Below are 7,368 nucleotides of genomic sequence, written 5' to 3'. Positions count from 1 at the left end.
TATTTTCTGGGCTTATTAACATCCAGAGCATCACGGGGTACAATCAGGCGAGATACAGCTCTCCCTTTCCGGGAGGTGCTTCCAGTTGGGAATGTGGCTCCAGCTGTCAGGAGAAAGGGCAGCTGAGTAAACCCTTTCCAAACCAGTGCCAAAGGTGTGTCGTTCAAGCGCCACGTCTGCAAAGGCCGCCCAGGTGAAGCCGCCGTTTCCCCTCCGCCGGTCGCACAGCGGTGCTTGTCCCCAGGGTTGGAGTTGGGGTTTGTTCTCGTCGCTGCCGTGTTCCCTTCTCAGCCGAGATTTGTAAGGCACGTTTAGGTGTACCAAAACACATGGATAGCCGTGTAAGTGTGGAGTAAAAATTGTTGTCTTGGAGGAGAATGCGGTTAAGCGCTGTTCTTTTTAACCCTACTTGCTAGCTCCTAAAAAGCACCTCGAGGGCGCCCCGCAAGCGCCGGCGCTGCCCGGTTGGGCTGCGGCTGTTCGGCGGCGCCTCCGCTAGAGGTCACGGTTCGGCGTTTTTCTCCGTTCGCTGACCGAGATGATCAGAAACCGACCCAAACTTGGTGGTAAAGTGTAGTGAAGTATGCACGCCAGCCTGATGTTCCGCGGTAAGGTCATTCTTGGTCTCTGTTTAGTCACGCCGGTGTCTGTTTGCACATAGCTGGAAAGGTTTTCCCTTCCAGCAGCTGCCTTAAACGTACCTTGGCTGGCTGTTAATTTTATAAGCGACAAAACACTGTTTTAAACCTCTTCACCTTTCTTTGACGTGTGTGTTTCTGTATTTCATTCTTTCAGGAACAATCACTAGAATATTCGTTAAAAAAAAAAAAAATAATAGCAAAACCTGGCTAGAACTCTGACCGTGCTAATGAGTTAGCCAGGTGCTTCAGGCTTTGCAATTTGTCCTGCTTCCCACTTCAACCCCCTTCATTCCTCACGGGCAGCTTGCGGAGGAAGAGAGGGGAGGACAAATGACACGGCCAGAAGATATGCATTCACTAAGTGTATAGAAACGTGGGGTCTGGAATATGTATGTTTTGGAAATCATTCCAGGATGAACAACACGCAGTGCTGTGAAGCCGTATGGCAGAACAGGTAGAGTGCAGGGCTGGCAGGACTTCAACGTGTGTCACCTGATGAGGCACTGTAGGTTGATCTGATGCCTGTTCCTGTTGCTGGTTTTCAGTTTCTTTTGAACACAGAATACAACAATTTCCTCCTTCAGAGTAACATTGTCAGGCATTCAGTGCAAGCATAGCTAAACCTAACAGCAATGTTTTCTTTTGCTCTGCAGCCTGACATGCTCAAGTTGAGTTATTTTAGTTATAATTACTGACTTTCAGTAGAGGAGACTTGTTCTAGCAAGCTGGTGTCAACAGCTGTAAAGAACACTTTCTCACACTGGGAGCTGCAATTTACCAGGAACAAACCCTTGGATTTTAGACTGGATTTGTAATTTTCCAGTATATATTCTGATTTTTGGTGTTTTAAGATTGGTCGCCACATTACCATCATAAAATAGCTAGATTATATTAAAATTCACATTATTTCATGGGAATTACTTAGAATTTACAAGTCTCAGTTCCATGGCTGCTGTGGTATATCTGTTTTCTTTTCTGGGGAACTTCAGTGAGTGTAAACTTTTTTGGTTGGTATTGAATTTTGTCACTGCAAGTCTTAAGAAGTTTGAAAAAATAGGATGGACAGCCTGAAAGAGACAAAACGCTTAAGATTTTGTGAGACCATAAGCAAAACAGTAATATAATAAGAAAAAGACTTTTTTAAAGGCTATTGTGGAAAAAAAAGTTCCAGCTGTCCTGATTTGAAAGGTGGTACCTAATTAGTAAAACCCAAGTGAGCCAATAAATCCATTTAAATAGGTCAATATCGGAATTAGTAAAGACTATTCAACCTATATGTTAAATGACAGACTATGGAGTGTAAAGTGAATCTTTAGAAGGACTGAGCTGGCTAATATTCTAAAATATAATAAAGACCTCTTTCAAGTAGTTGAGTTCACGTGGTCAGGGGTTTCGTTTGGGGTTTTTATGATCTGGGCATACACGCTAGGATGTTGAATCAAAGCAATTACTCTTTTCCTGGTGTTATTTTTCTTATCGTTTGCTGCCCAAGAGGAACTTCACAATTAATAGTCATTATGTAGAAATAGCTTTCTTTGTGTCAACATTTATTTTCATGGCTTGTACTGTGCTATTTTGCATCCTAGGGGTATTTAATGAACTTGAAATATTTTCTACAGTTTCCAAATCTTTCTGGCCTCATGCTGACACCATTGCTCTGTGTTTTGAGTGGAGTTCTGTGTTTGCTTTCAGAAAAGAGATTCTACACTTGCATTTTGTATGTGAAGAAAGTGGTGTATTTTGATGACAGGCATTTTTCGTAATTCAGGATGAGATTCTGTTCCTACCGAGATAGCTGCTAAGTGCTGTTGACTTCAGTGCAAGCGAAATTGGTTTTTGGTGGGGTGTCTTCTGTCAGGAATCTTGGTTATTTTTACGACCACAGCACGTAGGAACTCTAGCTGTGGAGCAGGTTGCCATGATGATAGACTTGTACCCACAGAACAAAAAGGTCTTCCTGGCCAGGGAGTATAACATATGTAAGACGTAGAATTGTGTGTGTGTGTGTGTGAAATTCCAATGCTTTTTTGTATTAAACATACTGCATTTGGTCATATCTATCTTAATTACTTGAAGAGGCAATACATAAAGACTAGAACAAATGCTTCAAAAGGTTCTGCATGCACAGATGGACTATGGTTTGCATTTATCTTTAGTTTAGATCTTGGGGGAAAAAATGTTTGATTAGAGAAAAAAAAAAACATCTATTTGAAACCTTCTCAGCACCAAAGCTCCTCTACTTCAATGTGATTTGTAGGCTACATAGAAAACATTTCAGAAGATGAGCCTATTACCACATCTGATTACCAAACAGTCTAATGACAGATGCAGTTTGGATTGTCAGTGGCACCTGACATAAGAGTACAAGTTCCCTTGTCACCGAGGCACTTATAAAAATCTGAGTGATTTTGAATATGAATGTTTCTAAAAGTGGGTGAATGACATTTAGTAGGGAGCTGGGTAATCACATATATATACATGTGCACAGAATACAATCTGTATTTGGCATTTATAATTAGACTAACTTATTTCATGAAACATGCTAACAATTTGGGAAATCTGCCTGTGAACAATTAAGATCTGATACTGGAGACTCAATGTATTTGTCGGTCAGACTGCAAGCTTTTTTTTAATGTGAGAGAGAACTGCCTTTTCTGTCGTCCTTCGCCTCCAATATCGAGAAAATCTCAGCAAAGCTTCTTGTACCTGGTCCTGGGCTAATTATTGAAGGCTATTAAATTCCAATGTTCACTGAATCAAATGAAGCCCTCTTGGCCAGGGACGGTTACTAGTGGGAGTAAACCAGTTTGTTACAACTGAACTCCAGGCAGGCAGATGCAAAGCACAGAGACAAGGACGTTGCTTGCCTGAGGAAGGTGATTAGAAGGAGACTTGCTAATGGAGAATTCAAAGGCATGAACGTATTCTCATGGGAGAGTACAACACAGGAATGTGTTTTCACACCAGTGAGATCCTTCTTCTAAATGCCAACCACGGGGAAGGGAAACTGTCTGCAGAGAAGATGGAGAGAAATACTGGAATTTGGAGAAGCCATGTGTGTGGGTGAATTCAAAGTCTGCTCTCAGAAGAGGAAGAAAACCGGGCCAGATTAATGCATATAAACTTTATTTTGTCATGATCCTACTTTTTTTTTTTTTTTATTACCTAACATAAAGAGTTACTGTTCTGCTTTTTTGTAGGTTTATTTTTTTTCCCCTTGTATCCTCAGCAAAGGCTATGGGCTCAGTTTACTTGCCTAAACACACATGAGTTAGTGTCACTTGAGATGCCCCTCTTTTCCCTGTTCTGCACTGGCTGCTCCCACAGTGGATGAACCTTCTGTGTCCCAGCCCCAGAGGATGTTCTAAGCGCCATGCAGGGGGATGCATCATGCCTGTGTTTCGGTAATGGAATCGAGCTGTAGGCATCTGTTGTGCCTTGTTGAAGAACAGGACGAGAAACTTGGCAGTTGTATTGGTTGGGACTTGGGTCAGATGCCCTGGTGAGTCATTCGTGGCCTTTGGGAAGGGAATTCAGACAGCTGGAACGCCGAAATCCCGTACTGGGGACTTGTGCAGAGGCACTGGAGGCAGTACAGGTAGCTCTGCCTGCTCATTTAGAAGAGGTGATAAGCCTGGAGGTCTAATTAGATGAGACTTAATTGCAGTGAATTTAGTGTCCCACAAGTTGGGTTTTACCGGATTTGTAGAAAAAATATTGTAAAGAGAAGTTCTGGAAATATTGGTTAATGTCATTCTTTAGTGAGAAATTGTGTACTTTTCCATTTTAGGTATCTAAGCTCTCAGGGGAAGGAGAGGAGAGTTAGAAACTCTGCCTTGCTATTAAGCACTGCTCTAAGCTCCACACTTCAGAGGAAATAGTTAAATAAGGCATTTTTGAAAAAAACTTTCACTTGTTTCCTGATGAATAGGGGAAATACTTCCTGCTCAAATGCTGTGTTGTTAACTACTGGCTATTTCATTATACTAAACTACAATAAATCATGCAGAATCAAGTCTTACGTAACACTTGAGCATACAAAATTTGACAGTCACTTTGACCCTTATATGCAGAATTTTATTTCTAAAAAGAATTATTGATCTTTGTAGTCTAATTCTACATGTCCTTCCAGAAGTCCCAGAAACTCTTCTTGTTGACTATGCTGGCATATAAAAATGATTGAGCTTGCTACCTTAGATAAACTTTTGCATGACTATTCTTAAAAATTAGGTGATGCTCAGGTTCTTCAAATACTAAATCTGAAGTCAAATACTCGCCCAGTTAAAATTAATAAACTAGTAGTGTTTTGTGTTCTGTTTACAAAGAAATCCTCTGATTCTCGGTGAAAATGAGACTGGGCCACTCTGTAAAGAGGCTCTTTGCCTGAGCGTCTCGCAGCAGTGAGAGCCTGGTGTGCTCGCATCCTTCCTCAGGACATAGGCACAACTGGTTCCGCAGTGCAGCGAGGTGTTAAAACCTCTGCATTATCGGAGCTTTAGGAACAACTGGAGCATAGCTCCATTACAGTTACAGGGAAGCCAATAAAGCCGCTCCAGCCTGAGTTTACTGTGTAGGATGTTAAATGGCAGCTTGCCTTTTGTGGCTGTGCAGAAATAAGCTAAAGATCCCTCAGGTCTTTCTGTAAATTATCTGCAATATATTGGAAAGGGCTCTGGCTTCTAGCAAATCGGCTATATTAAACTGGGTTGCAGGTAAGCAATTGTATACAGGTCTCCCCAGGTGCCTGCATAATCACTGTCAACATCACAGCAAATTACATGGATGTTCACTGTGTACCACTGGTGCAAGTTGGTATCTGCTCCCAGGAGTGGTAACTTCTCGCCCTTTACATCAAATGATTCCTTCCTTAATCACACAAGAGGCTGGATTACGTCACAGAATTGGAAGTTAAAGTGATGTCACTATTATCTCCATTACACAGCTAGAAATGTTTCATAGCCAGTGTGAGTCTGTCTTTCTTTGCCTTCGTTTTATATAGCTATAATATTCCTCACGATGGTACAAATACTTGCACCAAAATCCACCAGAACAATCTGGTAGATTGATCACCTCTTAGACAGAAGAGAGTTAGCAAAATATCTGAGAATCTGGTTGTTGAGATTAAAACAACTGCATGAGAACATATTTCTTTCACACTTTAAAAAACATACATTTGTGTACAGTTTCTATGCTGCGTTGTTCTCTGCTATAAGTTACTACAGCTTCATTTTGTGCAAGTACTGATTTAATGATATTTCTTTTTAACACATATTTTTGCCTATTTCAACACACTCTTGTTTCTATGCTGGCAACTGCAGATCCTACCTACGTGCAGACCTGCCCCCACATTTTAAGTCAAGTGTCACTAAAGTCACAGTTCCTGAGTCACTTCTTGGAAAGCTTCAATATGTTCACTAATCGTTCTTTTCCTGCTAATTACAGGAGGGGAAGATGAACTCTCCATAACAACCCTTGGGGAGGGAGGAGTGGGCTTCAGACGAAGAGTGGTTTGCCAGTAGTATCCCTCTGTAAATGTGTGCCAAATCCATCACACAACTGCAGTCACAAAAAGATGCAGTCCTTTGCCATCGTGGAATGTGTTTTAAAAGTGCTGCTGGTGCACTTTGCAGTGCTCAAAACCAGTTGTGTCGTGCTGAAATCAAACAGCGAGTGGGCCACCTGCATTGCTGTAATGGCCACTTCCTCTCTGACTCAGCTACTGATGTACCCACAGGATGTAAAGCTAATCAAACGACATTAGCAATTCAGACATCCTGAATATTTTCCCTGCTTCCCAACGTGATAAACTGTGGAAGCGATCTGCTGAGGCTGGAGTGACTTTGGCACAACTTTGCTGTCAAGTTAGGACTGACTCTAGCCTGGGTATTAGCAGAAAACAAAAATGTCATAATACTGATGGCAAACCAGATCTTTCCTGGAAATGATGGCTAAGAAACAAATTATTAATGCTGTCTGCAGAGCAATGCAAATTTATTCTGATAAAGACCTTTGGTAAATTTTCAATATGACTGGGGTTTTGCATGTGAAGATGCCTAGGCAGGCTTATAGATCTGCCTTTCAACTGCAAGAGCCAGAGTAAAATAGATAGCTCATTTCAGATTCTAAATAATGTTTTCCTTTGATCCATGGGAGTTTTTCTTGTTTTTTCTTTTTTTGTTGTGGTTTTTTTTTAACTACTGAACAAACAAGGCAGGAGACATCAGTAATCTTGAAATCATAGTAATAAGAAATTTGTACACATCTCTTTAGAAAAGCTTAACATCATTTAATAAGACACACTGTGAGCAGTGCACTTCAATTAATATGATACTGCCCTGGTTCTCAAAGGTGGAAAATAATAGTAACAACCACAGAAGCTTGTTTCAGAAGGCTCCTACTCTTAGCAGAAAGTCACTGCCTGTAGACTGCAGCATTCAGCTGGAGGAGCTTCTTTCTGTTTGGGGGTTTGGGCTTTTTATTTATTTAGTTAGTTATTGTGGTGGTCTTATTTTGAAGACTGCAAAACATGACCTTAAGATCATGTCGCTTCCTTAATTTTCTGAAGAGTATTGTTATCAGACCATCAACACATTTTTCCCTCGGCACGTTTAAATGTGACTCTCTTTCTTCTCTCTTTTTTAGAAATTTCATCTGCTTAAACATTTGTGCTGCCAAACAAACTTCAAACTGGGAACAGACATCTCATGTTTGCAGTGCCTTGTTTGTT

This window comes from Falco rusticolus, chromosome 12, assembly GCF_015220075.1.
Source record: "Falco rusticolus isolate bFalRus1 chromosome 12, bFalRus1.pri, whole genome shotgun sequence".
Classification (NCBI taxonomy): domain Eukaryota; kingdom Metazoa; phylum Chordata; class Aves; order Falconiformes; family Falconidae; genus Falco; species Falco rusticolus.
Note: the sequence above shows the minus strand (reverse complement) of the source record.